At 40.1% G+C, this 21,201-nt stretch overlaps 1 protein-coding gene and 1 long non-coding RNA gene across 4 annotated transcripts in view; both read right to left on the reverse strand.

Annotated features, from left to right (window-relative positions):
* Positions 1–21,201, reverse strand: part of SNTB1 (syntrophin beta 1) — a 278,639-nt gene that overhangs the window by 179,209 nt on the left and 78,229 nt on the right. The gene's annotated exons all lie outside the window — the stretch shown is intronic.
* On the reverse strand, positions 9,249–15,162 carry LOC116533124. The gene is made up of 2 exons (XR_004261097.1): positions 11,307–15,162; positions 9,249–11,274 (listed from the first exon to the last, which is right to left on the reverse strand). It is a non-coding gene; the product is annotated as an uncharacterized LOC116533124 (long non-coding RNA).

Consider the following 21,201-nt stretch of genomic DNA (forward strand, 5'->3'; position numbering starts at 1 on the left):
TATCCAGAATCTACAAAGAACTAAAATAGATTTACAAGAAAAAAACAAATAAGCCCATTCAAAAGTGGGCAAAGGATATGAACAGACACTTTTCAAAAGAAGACGCATATGAGGCCAACAAACATGAAAAAATGCTCATCACTGGTCATTAGAGAAATGCAAATCAAAACCACATTGAGATACCATCTCACGCCAGTTAGAATAGTGATCATTATAAAATTTGGAGACAGCGGATGCTGGAGAGAATGTGAAGAAATAGGAACACTTTTACACTGTTGGTGGGAGTGTAAATTAGTTCCACCATTGTGGAAGACAGTGTGGCGATTCCTCAAGGACCTAGAAACAAAAATTCCATTTGACCCAGCAATCCCATTACTGGGTATATATCCAAAGGATTATAAATAATTCTGTTATAAAGACACATGCACACATGTGTTCATAGCAGCACTGTTTACAATAGCAAAGACTTGGAACCAACCCAAATGCCCACTGATGATAGACTGGACAGGGAAAATGTGGCACATATATACCATGGAATACTATGCAGCCATAAAAAACGATGAGTTCATGTATTTTGTAGAGACATGGATGAACCTGGAAACCATCATTCTCAGCAAACTGAAACAAGAACAGAAAATCAAACGCTACATGTTCTCACTCATAGGTGGGTGTTGAACAATGAGAATACGTGGGCACAGGGAGGGGAGCGTCACACACTAGGGTCTGTTGGGGGGGACCAGGGGAGGGACAGCAGCGGGTAGAGAGTTGGAGAGGAATAACATGAGGAGAAATGCCAGATATAAGTGACGGGGATGGAGGCAGCAAACCACATTGCCATGTATGTACCTATGCAACAATCCTGCATGTTCTTCACATGTACCCCAGAACCTAAAGTGCAATTATATATATATATATATATATATAATATATGTAATATATATTATATATTATATATAAATTATTGTTCTTTATAAATTACCCAGGCTCTGTACAAATAGTCTAAAACAATATAAAATATTAACTTAAAGGATATTTAGCATACATTCCAAAATGTGTTAAAAGGCAACTCTGTCTGGGTACTGATATGAATCTCAAAACAATCACCAGAAAATCTTTTAGGGCATTTTACCTACACTTGGAGAAGAATCCAGAACAAAAATCTTTTTGGCCTGTGCAAACAAAACAAAACCCTACTTTTTGGTGTTGTCTGTGATAGAACATTGAAACTCAGGTATTCGCTGGCAGAAAACAAAACCAGAGTTTTACAAGCCTGGGGCAAGTAGCCTGAAAAAATCTGAAATCAACTTCATGATTTACGTTGTTGTTTATATGGTGATACGGTTGACTGAATCTAGGTATGAAACTTAAGTTTCCTCCAGGTTGAAGGTGAACTTGAAGTATTTCAATGTAAATAACACTTTAAAATTGCGTAATTTAAAAAATCATTTAAAAATCTTTCTACGTTAGAAATTGTACTGCCCTAAGGCAAAGTATACTCAACATTTCAAGGCCTCACATCTCCCTCAGATCATAGCTCTAGGTTAGCTAAATGGGAAATCCTGGCTGTGAGTTACAGATGAAGACTCTTATTATCCATTGTCCTGAGCCTCCTTGCTTCCCTCCATGTTAGACTGTTTACTGTGTAAACAGTAGCTGTGCAGGCAGGCAGGTGTTTTGCACCAAAGAGTTCAATGTATTTCTGCACGAGAAAATTCAGTGTTTTACTTTCTATGAGAGTCCAAAGTCTTCACTCCTTTTTCTTTTCTGTTCAACAGATAATGCCTATTTAAGTATACTACCTCACTGGACAAGCTTACAAGTCATGTGGGATTTCTGACTTAAGCAGGCTCTGAGGACCCTAGAACATAATAAAATATTTATAGTCTAACATCTTATGAATTATAACAGGAGCAGAACCCCAAAAACAAACTTTTATCTTTAGAGTAGTATATCTTGTTTGTCAATATAAAAAAAACCACTCCTTTTCTTTTTTAAATCCTTAGGTAATACTCAAATATGTTTTAAATGGAATCTTCTGCTTTAAAAAAGTCTACCCACGTTATACACATAATATTTTAATGATTTCCAAGAAATGCTTCCTTCCAAGTTTGCAATCATTTACAAACATTAAGACATACTTCAATGAATCACACTGAGCATTCGTGGAATTGTAGATTTATAAGTGAATCACACTGGGAATGAATTTTCTTGAAGAACTTAGAAATATATGACATTATTCATATAGTGAATGAGGCACACACAATCCTAAATTTTTCAACAATTCCTGCTACCAAACAAGAATGTCAAGGCTAGACGCACTATTAAGTGCTTAATTTTATATGCACTTTTGATATAATGATAAATTAATTATGCATCTACTTAGAAAAGCACAGTGGAGACAAAAATATCACATCGTAAGCCATTGCAATAACAAGGTAAACCTATTAATACCAACGGGGCTTTTACTCCTCCTTTAACTAAAACTGTGAAGAAGAATAGCAATCATGCAGTGATAATTCATAGGCAACTATGAACTCTCCATGAATGATTAGATTTATGCCTCGCTACAATTTATTTTCCATATGAAGAAGAATCTCAGGCAGGTAGACTCACCTAACTTCTCATGCTGCATAGTAAGTGGCAGAGTGGGGATCTGAACCCAGGGCTTTATGATCCAGCACTAGCATTAACCATTACTCATGCTGCACACCTGTGACACTGTCCCCTCCTCATTACTATTTCCAGTACCCCATCTGGTTTCAGAAACCCATCTCTGTTCCCAGGAAGAAAAACATCCAAAATACATTGACTCCATAGTGGAGTAAGATCAATATTGTCCTTCTTGGAAATTGTTTTAGAGTGGAAAAGCCTGAACCAAAGACTTCGGATCACCTGGGTTGAGGTGCATGTAGTTCTGTCTTTTCAGCTGCATGAGAATGGACAACTCATTTCACCTTTCTAAAGTTCAGACTCCTCATCTATAGATATACCTAATAGAAAAAATATTTTTAAAAATTCAGGCATAATCTACACAGAGTGAAATGCTCAGACCTTATGTGCAGCTTTCAGTCTGGATGAATACATAGTACATGCACTTCATAGGTTTCATTTTCATCTGCCTAGACATTTCCCTCATGCTCCTTTTCAGTCATGAAAAGCATGTTACTGACCTGTTTTCTGATTTGGTTTTTCCACATTTTTCTATAAATTGAATCATACAACATGTACTTTGTTGTGTACATCTGGCTTCTTTCACACAGCGTAACATGTTTGAGATTCACTCATGTTGTGGTGTGTAAGTACAGTTCATTCTATTAATAATAATTTGATGTAGGCTTAAAAGAGATAATGTACATTACTACCCATAAAGGCTGCTATAAAAATACTTATAATTATTATTCAAAAGGGGATGCCCAGGAACAAGAGAATGTTAGCGCCAAGAGGAGGAATGTCTGTCATAGGCTAGAGTATATTTGGAGTAAGAGGTTCATTAATTAGTGTCGGTTATATCACATTCTTTGTATGTTTAGATTATCCCATACCAGAAACATGTAAATTTGTCTTGTTTGGTCAAACTGAGTTGGATTTAGCTTACCAGATCAGAATTTAGTTTTCTGCTCAGCACAGACCAAGAGTACCTTCCACCTGTATTTCTGAAACACTCTCTTTGCCCGCCACAGAGATGGAACCCCTCCTATGTCAGATAACATTTGAGAGACCAGTGTGCGCAAGTCATCTGTAAGGCTGTCTTCAGAAAGAGTCAAAACTTGTGCTATCAATTCCAGCCAGCTGTGCAATTCAGTTTTTCCAAGAGAACTTAAGCCTGGCCCTCACGAGAAAGATACAACTACTGCATTTCACAGAAGGTGATTTGGCCACAAAAAAATAAATCCAAGCTCTAGAAAGAAATGGAATCATGGAGGTATATATTTTAAGTCTTTTTTTTTTTCTGGAATAAACATTATTCATTAAAAGCAGGATCTTCAAATCTAGATAGGAAGCAGGCACCATTCCCAAAGATTATTTGCAAGAATTACACTTAGGGGATGAGGTATAAACATAAATTCTGAGCCCCCAAGCAGAAAACTCAGAAGTCTCTGTTAATTGAACTAACAGATGGGCTATGGAAATAATCTCTTGTCAAGGTGGCAACTTGGGCAAGAATGATACCCTTAAAAGGAACATCAAGATACAGAAAGTTTATTAAAATATCACTGTGGAAGGTTTCAAGTCACATTTAGAGGAAGGTATAGAAGAAAGTCTCCTCAAAGTTGCAGCAAGCCAGTGGGTGTAAGTTTCCATCCTGCTTCCTGTAGAAACATCTGTTCTTGCATTCAACACAGGCCACCTCTGATATTTATTGCATTTGCTGAATGCTGAAAGGATCTGAAATGTTAAACCTCTTGATCTGTCAGTAGTTTTGGATTTCTGTGAAAAGATGAGCTACATAATAGCACAAATTGGAGAAATTCCATGTATCTAAAAGACATAAAGCCCCATCACAGTCGATTTCTCTTTCAATATACAACAGTAGAAGTTATAAAAAATATAACCTTTGTCACGTAACTTCCCCTTATTTTCATTTTCCTCTACATGCATAGCTCCATTTCCTTTAATAAGAAGCATTCAAGGTCATTCACTCTTGACTTTAACCCATTCACTTCTCCAAAGCAAATTTAGCCTTAATGAGTAGACGTCAAAACGTGCGTTTGTTTGCTGTTGTGAGAGAAGAAGGGAATTTGGTTTATTATCCTATCTGTAAATGAAAGATAATGTGCTTGCATTTCAGTGGAATTTACATTTCATTTTTATCCAAGGCTCAGGTTTCTTGGTTCTCATCAAAAAGTGAGGCTGGTTATGAAACAATAGCAAGCTTTCGTTGGCATCACCAGTTGTATATGTGCGGGGGATAAGTGGTTAAAAAAAAAAACAGAACTTGGGTTGCATAATTTAAAGGTGTCTCTTTGAAAGAAGTAATAAATTAAAGAGGATGCCTAGCAGGTATGATAAACAAACAGGGTGGGTGAGACGGTGGGAGACTGAAGTTTCTGTGACGATTTCATGTGATGTCAGCACTGAGACAGTTACTTGGTTCGGACCAAATGGTCCGATTGCCAGAGGTTAAAGTGACAGGTTAGAGAGGTGATATTCTTACCCTTTCCTTTTTTCCCCCCTCCTTGTTTCGTTTGTGAAGTTCCTCCTTTATTCATGATACTGTCCCACTCACACAGCAGTGGAGAGAATGTTTTAAGAAAGTAATTGGAGACAGGGTTAACCAAAAAGCCAAACCTGTAACTCATCAAGGAACTGAAGATTCTGGAGGAGGTAATGAAGAGAACCAGCTTATATGAATCTGCGATGTCCCATTTACCCTGGGAAATTCCTTCTGAGTTAATGCAGGTGCACATCCTCAGTTCCACAGAACTCCTGGCATCTTTTCCCGGTGTCATAATGAGTGGTTTATATCATCTTTCCCGTTAGACTCTGGGCTCCTTCTTAGAAGCCTTGGTTGCTTTAGGGCTGAGCCCATAGTTGGTAGTCAATAAATATTTGATGAATGTATAAATAAATGAATGAATGTATAAATAAATGAATGAATACAGGCATAATTTTTTCCACCTCAAGCATGTCTGCCATAGACTGACTACCTGAGAAGAATATATTATGTGCAGCATTCTACTATTATTATAATTATTGACAATTTTCACTTGAAATATACTTCAAAGTGTTTTCATGCCTTAGTAACCTGAAATTTTATCCCTAAACTATTCACATAATCAAATGTTACTTTCTTCACACAGCCACACAAAACAAAGCTGATTCCTTAGCCAACATTCTAGGCAAAATATTCTGTTTTTGTGAAGGTCAGTACTTGTAGTAAGACATCTATTCCAGAAGCTGACTTTGCAAAGACACATCCTCCCTCACCTGGGGAGAATGCAGGAGGTTAAGATATAGGTCCCTGTTTTTGGACGCTTGATGTTCAGGATTTTGATAATGAGAACTTGTAGTAATCAGAAATGTCCACAGCTACAAGCAGCAAGTTCCCTCTCTTTGAAGGTGTCCCATGGAGGCTGGAAGTCAGCTGGCAGCACCTTACAGAGGAACTAAGCATGACATTGGTATTCAGTTTAGATGTCCTTGCCTTTCTCTTCAACCTAAACTTAGAAAATTTTACGATTTAAACATAGGAAATGGAAGATTTTTCCTAATGCTATTAGGTGGTTTGGGGTCTGCAAAATAATTCACATGAGGTTGAAGGCCAAGACTAGAGTTGGAGCTTCTCTGAACAGAAATTTCCTTACTGATTTTTCAGCAGTTTTCATGGATTTCAGTATTCCAGCCAAATGAGCCACTCCCCTCTGCAGAAATCCTTAGGTTCCCCAGAACTGATTTGTTCCTAGCACAAGGCCCTTTAACTTGTCACTGAATCTCTCCTTGGCTCATCATGCTCCAGGCATTCTTGTAGATCACATTTCCCTTAAGAAAGTTGGTTCAGACTTCCTATGCAAACTAATCATAGGTTTGTAGGTGGCTGCCCAGGAAAATGTTAGGCAGACTGATTAGAATGCTTGGATTCTGATCCTCAGGCCACTAAGGACCTCACTGATAACGGAAATGCAGTTTAATGCTCCTTTCAGCTCTGCCTAGGCAATATGAAATATCACCTGCTATCCCAGAGTCTGGTGCAGCCCACTGAACCCTGCTCAAATGGGCCGCTCTATATTAAGACTCTTCTCCCACTGCACAAGTCGAGAGCTGGAACACAGAGCCCTTTGCAGAGAGACAGCCTAAGCTGAAAGAATGCTTGGGTGATGCCAGTGGCCTAGGGAATAGGACAAAAACTCATGCTTATCAGTGGCTATTTCATTCCAGCTTTGCCACAATGTACACTCTGTAATTTCAGTTTTCCTGATGGATTCTGGGGTGGGCAAATAATGCTAAGCCTCCGAAGCACTGAGGTTGCCTTTCTTCATCAAGGGGAAGCTTCCAGCCCTTGCAGCAGAGAATGGGCAGGAGTCCATACAGTTGACTTATATTGACAGCTTCACCCCTCTCCTGGCACAGATGGGAAATAGCCAGGAATGGTGTACAGGGTGGAAGGCAGCCAGGGTCAAGACAGATGTTCCATTGTGTGGCTCTAGATACAGAAATAGGGCCAGGGTCACAAGCTGCTTGTTCAGTCCCCACACTGTTAAAGGAAGGATGTGCAGGGCATGTTTAGAGAAAACAAAAGTAAAATAAAAAACAAAGCCCTCTTTCCTCAAAAAAGAGGAATTCAGCATTTCCACGACGGATAGCCTTGAGATGGAAGAAAAGAGGTATTAGATGTGTCTTGTCCATCAGCCCTGAGCCATCCTACCTTTTGAATCAGACAAGAGAGGCCTTTGTCCCCTTCATTCTTAGTGGGCTTTGGTCTTTCTCTGGCTCTCTTTGTTCCCATGTAAAGGAGAGACTTTGATACTCTGACTAGGAAAGTTCAGTGAAGGTCACTGATTGGCATCTGCTTCAAACCAAACTCTCTCACCATCTCGGAAGCAAACAGCAGGGTAAAAGGTTTGTCCAATAGCAGAGGGATTGATAGAGAAGGAACTCATTAATGTGGTGTGATGGCTAATACTGAGTGTCAACCTGATTGGATTGCAGGATGCAAAATATTGATCCTGGGTGTGTCTGTGAGGGTGTTGCCAAAGGAGATCATTTGAGTCAGTGGGCTGGGGAAGGCAGACTACCCTTATCCGGGTGGGCACCATCTAATCAGCTGCCAGTGTTGCTAGAATATAAAGCAGGCAGAGAAACATGAAACGATCAGACAGGACTAGCCTTCCAGCTTACATCTATCTCCTGTGCCGGATGCTTCCTGCCCTCGAACACTGGACTTCAAGTTCTTCAGCTTTGGGACTTGGACTGGCTTCCTTACTCCTCATCTTGCAGATGGCCCGTTGTAGGACCTTGTGATTGTGTCAGTTAATACTGCTGAATAAACTTGTCTATTTATACACATACAGGCTTTAGTCTTTCTCTGGATGTCTTTCTTCCCATGTAAGAGAGAGATTTTGATACTGTGACTAGGAAAGAGCAATGAAGGATATATATATATATATATATATATATATCTCCTATTAGTTCTGTGTATGTGTGTGTATACACACACACACACACACACACACACACACACACACACATATATATATATATATTAGTTCTGTATCTTTAGAGAACCCTGAATAATACACCTGATAAGCAAAGTTTTCCACAATTGGGTTCCAATCTACCAAACTCAACCCTCATCCACTGTGCTGTGCACAGGTTCTCTACTCAGGCACACTCCTAGTTTCTTAGAAACATGGATACTTGGTTGATCCAAGTCTGTATAGCTTGATTAGGTTGAAATGGCTGATCTGGTGGCTGTCTTTGCCATCCCTCATTGCTCCCTGTAATTCACCCTCAAAACTATGACTTTCAGTTGAAGAAGGTTGAACTCACTGTCTTGGTTTGGCTTCTCCCAAAAGCAGAACCTGAGACAGGTTAAAACTGTATACTCTCTTCCAGGATTAGAACACAGCTTCGAAATTATTTTAAATGCCTGGACAACCATCAAACCTTCTGGTGATAGGTGATGCAATAAATATACAGTTTAGGGCAAAGGGGCTGGCAGCAAGATGAGGAAAAGCTGACTATCTAACATAAATAACCTATGTCATAGGACTGTGGAGAAAACTCCCATATGTACTTTGGGGCTGACCAATTCTGAGCATATTAGACCTTCTCTGGCTCCCCAGACAGTGAGGCTCTCCTCTCCCTCCAGCTCCCTCCTTGGCCCCTGTCTGAGGGTCCAGTATCCTCCCTGTTCTCACACGAGCCTAATATGGGCCAGAAAGGATAGATTTACGTGTCCTTAGCACAACACGCGGCCAGTGAGTAACAAGTCCTCCTGACTCCCCGGCCCTGTGACCTTATTCTGACAACTGGGTCTTTTCCGTATGCCCCAGATCTGCCTACCATCTCCTGTTTTTATCTGCTGCAAATGAATCCAACTCCCCAGACAACTATTGAACATTCAATTACTGGCTCAAATGGACAAGTCAAATTACTGGCTTTCTCTTTCTGCCTGACCCAGTGCAATGACCTCTATCCTATACTGAGTTATGACGAGAAGTATTAGAGCTTCACATAAGTGCTATGAAAAGCATTGATCAGTATCTTTTACAAACCCACACTGAAAATGTATCCAGTCGAAAATTTTCTATGCAGAGGTGACCGGAAGAAGCCATTATTGTTTCGGCAGGATGTTGAGCTAATCAGAAAATGATGCTGCCTAATCATGGTAATCACAGTGCCAAGTCAGAAGCGAGTGGGAGACTAGATCGTATTTACTTGGCGAGAAGAAGAGTGGCCAATCATCTCCCTTACCCTTCCACAGCAGCCTCCATCTGTCAGTCGACAAGTCTTTTCCAAGAGCTGTCTATATATCATGCTAAGCTTAGGTACCAGCTTAGGAGATTTAAATCCGCATGAGAAGGAATTGTCTGAACATCATTAGGGGATTTAAATACTTGGGTGTATTCCTGAGGCAGCCTGGGTAGCCTCCCTGTTTGTAGCTTTTATAAATATATTAGACTTCTAGGGAAAGCTAACTCAGTGATTTCCTCGCTGAGTTTTAGAAAACCCTAGGGTGTCATGGAACCCTAGACTTCTATAAAGCGTGCTTTAAGGGATTGTACAAATATTTGGTTAAGATTTCACTTTTTAATGAAAATTTGCTTTTGACTATTTAAAAAATGGTAATAAAAGTGGCACCTGTGAATTTAAATGTGTCTTACATAAAACTTGGATATGTTGGAACATCAAAGTTTGGGTGCTGTTACAAGGTTAACTCATTTTTGTGCAGACCTTGAAATCAAGCTTCTGCAGCATGTATCTGGCTAATTGCAGGGCATCTGTTAAATAATGATGACCCCTTACAAATACCTATGTGGACCATGATCCTCCCACTCCTACACAATGAAAAGATGCTGAGGCTTCCGTAAAACTTCAACTGTCATCCCAAACTTCCAATTAAATTTGCTGTCTGGTTGAATGAGCCTCATTACTCTAATTGGCTGGCTTTTTAATGAGTAAATTGACAAAGCTGTACTTATGAAATAAATTCATATAAATATAACCATAATGCCATTTTATTTATGCTATCTATTGATGTTTTATATAGATTTCCTTAGGAAATAAATGAGTCATAGTTAAAAATAACTTTGAGACCATTAGTTTAGATAAAGGTGGGTAATGACTTCAACATTCCCTTCCAATCTGATCACTTAATCACATTTGTTCTGACCATATTGCAGCAATAACACTTTAACAGAATACTCATGGCATTATGTTGTTGCTATATGAACAAAGCAGTTTCCAAGGAGCTATATACGGCATATTTTTATATGTACATATTTATACATGCATACACACATACATACTACATATGATTTACACTTTGAAAAGACCAAAAGTAAATATGTCAATGCTATAAACGATACAAAACACCAATTAAAATTATTTTTAGATGGCAAGAAACATGGCATTTCTTCAGTGTAGAAGGATGAGTGTGATTGTACCATTTCCAAGTGCAGAAATTAAATAAATGTGTGAGATGAGCCTAGAGTTTGCTAAACCCAGTCTGTGTATCTTTCATTCACTCCTAGCTGGTTTCTTGGCCAGGAAACACATATACTGAAGCAGTGAAGGGGCTGTGCAGCTTATCAGTTAGGTGCACTGGCTCAGATAGATAAGCGATTGGGCCCAAATTCCTCTAATGTCCTTTAAAAGCTGAATATCCCTGGGCATACTTGAGCTTTCTCAAATTTTCTGATTTACAAAAGGGGATATCTGCCCAGCAGGACTGCCATAAAGAAAATGAAGTACGTTTAGAACCCTAGTACAATACCTAGCACATACTGAATGTCCAATAAATGGAAGCTATTGTTATTGCTAGGACATGGTTTCTGCCACAGGGGGTTTCTGGTCTAGTGGGGAAGGCAACAGATACATGAACAGATGAATTATACTACAACCTAATTAGCACTGCTATTGAAGCAAGGATGATGTGTTGGCAACTCAAGAGAGGTATGCTTAATGGAGTTAGAGCTAGAGGGTCTGAAACTCAGGCTTATTCTCCATGAAAGAAAAAGATTACTTCAGGCCCTGCCATGATCTTTTCAGTCTCTGACGCTACAGAGGAAACCTACGGAAGAGAGCAGAAGGCTTTGAAGGTGTAGGTTCAACCTGGGTACCCTGCAAAGGAGCTCTGTTTCCACCTGGGTACCCTGCAAAGGAGCCCTGTTTCAGGGGACCGTGACCAACACATGGGTAATACGGCCAGTCAGAGCTCTTGTGCACCCTGACAAAGTTTGGGCTTTGAGATGAGTGACAGCCGTGGGCCCAGGCCTGCCTGCTTAAATTAGTTCCATTACATGCCTTCAGTGCTGCAAGAGAACACAGAGTCCCATCATCTTGTGTCACCTGCCAGGCAGGGGTATGTGTCTCCTGAGACTCTCAGAATAAAGTTCTCTCCACGCATGCACAAGGTGAGCTCCTCAGCCCACACCACATTACTACTTTCAAACACCGAAAGCTATTTTTAGTTGAGATTCCCTTCTGGGGAGCATGGAGTGGGGAAGAAGGTTTGAGTAATTTGATGGAAAGGAAGCACCAGATTTTAAAGACTCAGCTGCAAATTAGCTCATAATGTTGTGTACAAATCTCTAACCTAATATAAGATTTGAATTTTGGAAACTACTTTTGTTTTTGTTTATGTTGTTTTAATGAAATGGAAAGCAGCTAAGAAAGATGAGGCATCTAAACAAAGATGATTTTAGCTAGAGAGGAAGGAAGAAAAGGCAGGGTGGCAGAATTGCACAGTTGAACAAGTTATGCAGGAGGGAGATGGAGGTGGGGTTGAGGAGAAAGGCAAGCTGACTTAGAGGGGCCATGGAAGACTGTGGGTGAAATGCACAAGGTGGAGTGTGAGCAGGAGGGAAGTGGGTGGGGAGGTAGGCGGAGATGCAGGGGAGGGGAGTACAAGCAATTACAAAATGTGGCAGCTGCTAATGGGATTCCATGGCTCATCTCTTTGACCACTCCTGACTTGAACCACATCTGATTTTAGCTGTAGATGTGATGAGCAGTTCCTTTAAACAGTGAGGACTTCCTATCTTAAGGCTCCTCAGCTCCTCTGCTTCAGAACTCTCTGCAAAACTGCAGAACCCACTTGCCAAGTATGTAGGCGTTAATGTGAGGCTGGGAAGGAGGAGGTACTTGCAGAGGAGGGGTGAGGTGAGAGGTTGCTGGATAATGCTCTAGTCTTTAAACCTATGGGAGGTGGGGGGCATCATTATTCTAGGTGCCTTCTGAACAATTCCTCAAAGAGCCCCCAGTCAGATTCAGCCCCAGTTGCCTAAAGTGGTAACCAGCTCAGTTTTCATTCTTTATGGACTCTGCATTCTTCCCTGTATCAATCTCTCTGCCCTTCATGCCACTTTTTGAGATCACTTCCCAGATCAACTCCCTGCACCTGGGTTCTTCTCTCAACAAGACCTTGCTCTTAGGAGAACCCAAACTGAGTAATCGGATGGAAAGGAAGCGCCAGGTTTTAAAGATTCAGCTACAAATTAGCTTACAATGTTGTGTACAAAGCGCTAATCTACTGTGGATTTGAGCTTTGGAAGCCACTTTTGTTTTTGTTTTTGAAAGTAATGACAAAACCCACAATTACTTTTGCACCAACCTAATAAAAGAGGATTTAAAGAAATGAGTTGGTGGCAACAGTAGCTACAACAGAAAAAGGACAGATTCAATTATGCCTGTGGAAAGGTTCCACCATACACAATATTCATCATCCTAATATAGGACCGAAAGGACTTTTAAGATGCTGTCTAGTCTGTATTCTCACCTTAAGGCAGCTCCTTCATCTCCCCAGACAGGAGAGCTTTTTTAAGAGTTGCTGTGTGAAAATTTCTCAATATCGTTAGCAAAATATCTGAAATTGATCATTATCGTTAGTACTGATAATAAATTAGAACACTGCCACCATAAACGTAAAGTGATCACTGTTGACTTGTTACAAACCAGTCTGATCAATCTGACAGATAACCATGTGGGAGGTAAGCCTGGGGGTGTTCAGTGCTCAATATATTGAAATGGCCTCTCTCCCTTCCCACCTCAATGAGAGCTTCTGTTTCTCCCAAGTATTCAACAGGAACTAAAGTTTTCCCCATTTGCTGGTGCAGTATAAGCAAACATATTTTGCTCATCATTGTTTAAGAAACATGTTTATTCAGTTTTGAAAAATCTATTTTTGTACACATTACATTACCAAAAAAATCCTTAGCTACCATTTAAAAACCTGAATATTATTTTAGCACCAAGAATACCTTCTCTAGTTTCCTAGACATTGTCAGAGACATTGTTGACTGGTGAGTATACATTTTTTTGGGATACGGATTCAATTTGTTTCTCTATAAAAGAACCACCTATTTCTGTAGCAATGCTATTTTCTTGACAAACTCACCCTCTGTGAATTAAACTCGTCTTTCAACATTGACATCAAAATGTAATTCCCACAATTATTCAAATGGCTAAACAAAATTATGAATGAATCTCCAGATAACATGTAAGATGAACATGGACATTTTGAAATAGACTCCTGTTTAAATATCATTATCAGGAAAATTACCCTTCAGCAGAAAGAAAACAGTTCCATTTTCATGGCACATGGGAAGAAAACACAAGATTTAAAAGGGAAATTTAGAGCCATTATCTCGACTATTTCTGCTAGGGCCATAGAATAAAGAAAGCTATTAAAGATCTACAATTTAGGAAGTGCATGTAAGCTGGTTGTAATCGACACTGAACTTCCAGTAGGGTTTGGAAGAGGCACATCCTGGCAATGTGGGAGCATGTTGGTAATTAAACAGTCATAAAAATCTGAAACTGGAATGCTGACAAGGAAGCGTCCTGGCATTACCAGCACTAATAGTCTCATAGTGTCTAATAGTCAATCTGCAATGCTCCTCTTCAGCTTAAGTAATGTTTGCCAGAAATATCAGTCAACACTTTTTCTCCCTTTCTTTCTGCATTATGCTGCAGGAATTGTAGGAAGCCTGCTGTGATGGGAAGAGATTAGAAGACAAGGATCTTCTCCAGGATAGTTTGGTTGGGAGACAGGAGTTAGAGAAACCAGAAAATGCACTTCAATAAAAACCCTTGCCTGCTGGCCAACACAGTAAAGAATGATAGGGGATCTCTGACATGTGGGGTCAAAGGCTGCCTTGTCCTGTTATTTATAGTTGTAATACATTAAAAGCTGCCTAAAGCTTTAGGGACATGTGCCAGAACTGAGTTGGGGTGGTAACAACTTTATTTCTCTTCTGGAGTGTCCAAGGGTTATGTTTACAGAGAATAAGACCATTTGATACAGACAAGAGGAAGCCAAGACTGTGACGAGCAGACACGTTGGGGTCAGCCAGATGAGAGTCCAATTACCGGAGGGAACAATGAGCAAGTTATATTATGTCTCTTGTCTAAAGATAATAGGAAGAATAGTAACTCATCTAAAAGTAGGGTCGCGATGAGTATTAAACGTGATCACACTGGCACAGTGCTTCGTACAGTGCCTGGCAATAGTAATACTCTGTAAATGCTGGCCATTGCTTTCAGAGAGAGGAAAACTACCATCATCAGGTGCTTTTTCATCCTATGTAGACTATTGCAACAAGACCCAAGTTGAAATGGAGCCACACTACTGTAGAGAAGATTCATGAAAAAGCAGAAATTTCTGTCATTCCTGTGTAAAATTTACCATGTGCCCAGCACGAGGCTGTGTGGTTGCCTATGAGAATTTTCAGTTCATTGATTACTGGGCTAATAAATATGGAATGCATTCTGTGTGAGTTTGACTCCAAGCCCTATGGTCTTTTGCTATTTCATATAGCTTCCTACTGTAGACCAGAAGAATTCACGAAAGATTAGAACCCTGGCTTCCTAGGTGAACCTTTCTGAGTGTAACTGTGGATGGTGTTACCATGCAGATGTTCATTCTTTCTCCCGCCCCTTCCCTCTTGTCTGTTGCCTTTGTGAATTATTTTTTATTTTTTCTTTCTTTATTATTTTTTTCTTTTTTACTGAGATAGGCTGGAGTGCAGTGGCACGATCTACACTCACTGCAACCTCTACTTCCCAGGCTCAAGCAATTCCCCCATCCCAGCCTTCTGACTAGCTGGGACTACAGGGGTGTATTTTTGGTAGAGATGGGGTTTCACCATGTTGCCCGGGCTGGTTTTGAACTCCTGTGCTCAAGCCATCTGCATGCCTCAGCCTTCCAAAGTGTTGGGATTACAGGTGTGAGCCACTGTGTCCGGCTGTGAATTATTTTTTAAACAAAATATTTATTATTTTTTCTCTTTTTTCAACATTTGTTTTATATTCAGGGGGTACACGTGCAGGCTTGCTACCTGGGTATATTGTGTGATGCTGAGGTTTGGGATATAAATGATCTTGTCACCCAAGAACTGAGTATAGTACCCAACAGTTGGCTTCTCAATCCTTGTCCCCACTCTCTCCTTCCCACAGCTAGTAGTCCCCATTGTCTATTGTTGCCATCTTTATGTTCATAAGCACCCAATGTTTAGCTCCCGATTTTAAGTGGAAACATGCACATTTGGTTTTCCATTCCTACATTAATTCACTTAGGATAATGGCCTCCGGTTGCATCCATGTTGCTGATCTCATTCTTTTTTATGACTGCATAGTATTCCATGATGTGTGTGTACCACTTTCTTTATGCTGTTCATGATTCATGGGCACCTAGGTCGATTCCATGTCTTAACTGTTGTGAATAGTGCTGCAATGAACGTATGAGTGCCCGTGTCTTTCTGGTAGAACATTTTGTCTTCTGTTGGATATGTACCTAGTAGTGGGATTGCTGGGTCAAATGGTAGTTCTGTTTTAAGTTATTTAAAAAATCTCCAAACTACTTTCCACAGCAGCTGAACTAAACTAATTTACATTCCCACAAACAGTGTATAAATATTCCCTTTTCTCCACAGCCTCTCCAGCATCTGTGGTTTTCTTTTCTTTTCTTTTTTTTTTTTTTTGAAATGGGCTCTGACTCTGTCCCCAGGCTGGAGTGCACTGGCACTATCTTGCCTCACTGCAACCTCTGCCTCCTGGACCCAAGCGATCCTCCCACCTCAGCTTTACATGTAGCTAGGAATGCAGACACAAGCAAACCACCACGCCTGGCTAATTTGTGTGTGTGTGTGTGTATGTGTGTGTATGTGTGTGTGTGTGTATGTATGTGTGTGTATGTGTGTGTATGCATGTGTATGTGTGTGTGTATGTATGTGTGTGTGTGTGTGTATGTGTGTGTATGTGTGTATGCGTGTGTGTATGTGTGTGTGTGTATGTTTTAGAAATGAGGTTTTTACATCTATGTTGCCCAGGCTGTTCTCTAACTTGTGGTCTCAAGTGATCTGCCCACCTCGGCGTCCTGAAGTGCTGGGATTACAGGCATGAGTCACTGCACCTGGTCTGACCTTTTAATAATAGCCATTCTGACTGATGTGAGGTGGTATTTCACTGTGGATTTAACAAAATACGTATTAACTGATGTCTACGTGCTGTACACTCTTTAAAGAAAACCTTATTTTTCAAGAAATGTATGGAATTATTCAAATGTGTTACTCTTTGTGGAGAATAAGCATGTATGAATATGTAAGTGCTTATATATATATAGATATCTCTGAAATATTCTGGAAGAGACTTTCTGGGTGAATGGGAGTGAGGGCTGAGGATGAGAGTTTTAGCATTTGTTGAATTCTCTACTCCATGTATGCACTGATTATTCAAAATTGACCCTAAAAACAGTATTTCCCTATGTAGCTATAATTATAAGTGCTATCAATTTTGATTAATAGCCCTATGCTCTGCCAACATAAATCCAAGTTTGTCTAAGAGCCCAAAAATGAAAGTCCGGTTTCTTTCAGAGCAGCTAACAGAGCAGAACAAGGACTATGCCTAATTTATTGTCAACCTCACAGGATAGTGATGTCACTGAAAAACATGCCAAAAGGGACATTCGGTTTGTTAGATGCAGTCTTTCCATTAACGTATTTTTAAGGACAGAGTGTGCGTTAGTGTCCCAAGAACCGCGGCCCCTATAGCCACCATGCACACGACTGTTGCATCAGGTCAACTGCAAACACAGAACCTGCAAAAGAAGTTGTCACACTCAACATACAACAGGTGCACTGCTAATTCTGCCAACAACCCCTTAGTGAGGTCCCGCATATAAATCCTGTTTTTATAAATCCAAGTATCTGTTCAACCAAATTAAGTACCTACTTATTCTATGCCAGGAACAGTTCTAATAATTTTTTTTTGACCGAGTCTTGCTCTGTCACCCAAGCTGGAGATCAGTGGTGCAATCTTGGCTCACTGCAACCTCAGCATCCTGGGCTTAAGCTATTCTGTCTCAGCCTCTCCAGTAACTGAGATTACAGGTGCACACCACCATGCCTGGCTAATTTTTGTATTTTTGTAGAGTATTTTCTATTTTTGTATTTTTAGTAAAGTAGGATTTTGCCAAGTTGGCTAGGCTGGTATCAAACTCCTGACCTCAGGTGATCCAGCCGCCTCGGCCTCCCAAAGTGCTGGGATTACAGGTGTGAGCCACCGCACCAGGCCCAATTCTAATGAAATATAAATATTCAAGTGGTAAGCTTAAAAAATACCTCAAAATGAGTTTAATTTTACAACAAACTGTTTTACAAATGGAAGCATTACCCCTTCTTACGTCTCTTCAAAATGTTTTAAGCATATTGTGATTAGGATCTTTGGGATGAATTGGAATCTCAGGTCCATCACTTAGCAACCCTAAGCAAGTCCCTTCATATTTTGGAAGTTTAGTCTCATCTTCTGTAGAGTGGGAACAATAACACCTATGTTTCATGGTGATTTAAAGCTTTTAAATAGTATGTCTTTAGAGAGAGAATTTAACACAGTGCTCGCCATGGGTTTGCTTAGTAAATAACAGTGCCCAGGTGCAGTGGCTCACACCTGTAATCCCAGTACTTTGGGAGGCCAAGACAGGTGGGTCACTTGAGATCAGGAGTTTGAGACCACTGTGGCCAACACGGCGAAACCCTGTCTCTACTGAGAATACAAAAATTAGCTGGATGTGGTGGCAGACACCTGTAATCCTAGCTACTGAGGCAGGAGAATTGCTTGAACCAGGGAGGCGGAGGTTGCAGTGAGCCAACGTCGTGCCACTGCACTCCAGCCTGGGTGACAGAGTAAGACTTCATCTCAAAAAACCATAGTAATTAAAAAATTAAATAAATAAATAATAGCTACAAAGAAAAAGTATAGGTATTTTCAGTTAAAGGAGTCAACTGCCATTTTATTAACCCAAGTTAAATTATACCCTGCCTATTTCCGCTTGCTCAACAGGAAAGAAAAGAAAAAATAAATCCTTAGCTTTTTTTTTCTTTTCACGAGCCAGGGTAAAGTATAAAACTACAACATACAGGAAATACACATGTTCCGTAAAAATGGGGCAGCAGCTCTTTACTTTCAGACTCAGAGAGTGAAAGATGTGAAAGCAGGTCAATGGAGGAGCATTAGAAACAGGATCAATAGGAACAATATCATCTCTGGGCCAGCTGATGAAAGCCTGGAAGGAATGGGTTTGAAGAGATGACTTCCCAGACGTCTAGTCCTGATTGCTTAATATTTCATTAGAAAAGGCTAGCTCCCCTGACTTGCCAGGAGTCATGGGATGTCAGTGCAGGGAAAGATCTTGGTGATCATGCAGATATCAGGCTCATTTTACATGGCAGGGGCAGGAAACTGGGGCTCCCTGAGAAAAGACTGGCCCTGAATCACCTAGCAAGTGAGTACCAGACCCAGAACCAGAAGCCAAACTCGCAGATAGCTATGGCAGGACTCTTCCCTCTCTATCACCCAGACCCCAGCTGTTGCTGTATACCATGGGCTTAATTCTGGGTTATGATTATGACTTGTTGAATTTTTAAGGTCTGTAAGACGAACTTCAACAGAAAACATTCAGTATTCCCAAATGCTGTATAACTTCTGCCAAAAGGACTAGGATGACAATTTTATTTCCTGCAAATGGGGGGACTGTATAAAGCAATGAGCAGTGTTTCAAAACTGGAGCTTCCTTTGAAAGCCCTATAAGGCAATTGGGCTCTTTTGAAGATGCTTATCTCTCCATGAGGGAATGAAAATTAAAAGTTGGAGGTGCAATACCTTTGTAAAGAGCTTATGACTGACACTTTTAACAGGGTACTGCGGCAGTGTTTGTTTCTTCAAAGCACCGATATGACTTGTGGGTAAATGAGCTACTTTTTTCAAGTCTGTGTCATCAAATGCCTTCCTACAACTTGTAGGTTAACTCCACTCATTTCTGCAAAGGTTGAACCATGAAGAGGAAGACAACATTACAGTTTATGATTAAAAAAAAAAGCAAAGGTGTCCAAAATAACGTAGCTGAGCTCATGCTTTCAAGTAGACTTTTCCAGTTACTACTTATGTTAACCAGAAAAGCAGAAACCTCACGCTGAGGATGTGGCTTCTGCCTTCTTGAGCATGAAAGGTTTCCCTTCTGTTCTTCAGATAATTATATCATTTACTTCAGTTAAGAGTTAATCATTTCTATTTTGAACAAAGAAATACTTTATAAATAGGTAATAAACATTTTTTTGAGACTCTTGCAGGCTACTCAATAGAAAGGGCATAATAGACTTTGGGAGGGCAAGGTAGGTGAATCACTTGAGGCCAGGAGTTTAAGACCAGCCTGGCCAACATGGGGAAACCCCATATCTACTAAAAATACAAAAAAATTAGCCAGGCATGTTGGTGCATGCCTGCAATCCCAGCTACTTGGGAGGCTGAGGCAGGAGAAACACTTGAGCCTAGGAGGTGGAGGTTGCAGTGAGCTGAGATCATGCCACTGCACTCTAGCCTAGGAAACAGAGTGAGACACCATCTCAAAAAAAAAAAAAAAAAGGCACGATAGCCTACATAACAGGCACAAGCCAACTCTGCCTGCCTGTACTTTAGAGTTTATACTTTGGGATAAAACACATCTGTTGCAAGGAGCAATATTATTAGAGCGTGTTCATTAGAGCTGTTGCTATTAGGTAGTGTCCAGAATGCTAGTGCATGTTACAGACATCACAGGGACGATTGATAGAGGAAACTAATTTCATCTAACAGGCCCTGACTGCAGTATAAGTCCTGTATATGCAAAGTATGAGGTAGGCAAATGCCTTTCTAACAAACACTCACAAAATGATAAAATATTACAATAATTTATTTCAGAATCATTGAGTAGTCTGTTCCTTTCCTCTTCCTAGAGTGAGTCATCACACTTGAGGTATCACTTTGTATGAATAAGAATGTCTATCCATGTTAAAAATCTAGCTGTGGTTTTTATTTGAGGGCAATGAAAGGTATCCTTGGCTGTCAATTGGTGGTAAATGCATAGGCGTCTGTGTCATTTTGCTCCATACGACATTGGTTTTGTGTTCAGCACACTGCTCTGCGGAATTGCAGGGCCCAGGCTGAGTGATTCTGGAGCTCCATGCAATAGATCTTTTCCAAACATCCATGAAGCCAACCAAGTAATAGTTCTCTTTCTTCAATTGCCTTTCATCAGGGTGCTGTCAGAGATTTCCAAATAATTTGGTCCCTTCTAAATGAAGGAATGAAGCATGAATATGCATCTCCTGCTTACGACGTAATTACAAATAATTAGCTCTGACCTAACAAATACAGACAACCATATCCCTTCCATTTATTTCCATCTCTAAGATTTCAGGATTATCATTGATACTCCTAAGGAATGTGAAAGTTGATTATATAATTTCACAACATGTAGCACTTAGCAATAGTAAGGCAAACTCCAAACTCTAAGATCCAGTAATAACTATAGAGAAATAGGTACTGCCTCAAGGAAGAGTAGGCTGTTACAATTATTTTATTGTAATTATTACTTTAACATCTGACTTTCTCACTGTACTGTAAGATCTGACAGGAGTGTATAGTATCTGTCTTGTTCAAGGCTATGTTCCTAGGATTGTAAACATCTGTTATTAATCATATCAACCTTAAGGCTTAATGTGAGAAACT

This window comes from Sapajus apella, unplaced genomic scaffold (assembly GCF_009761245.1).
Source record: "Sapajus apella isolate SASKATOON/1434 unplaced genomic scaffold, GSC_monkey_1.0 scaffold3, whole genome shotgun sequence".
Classification (NCBI taxonomy): domain Eukaryota; kingdom Metazoa; phylum Chordata; class Mammalia; order Primates; family Cebidae; genus Sapajus; species Sapajus apella.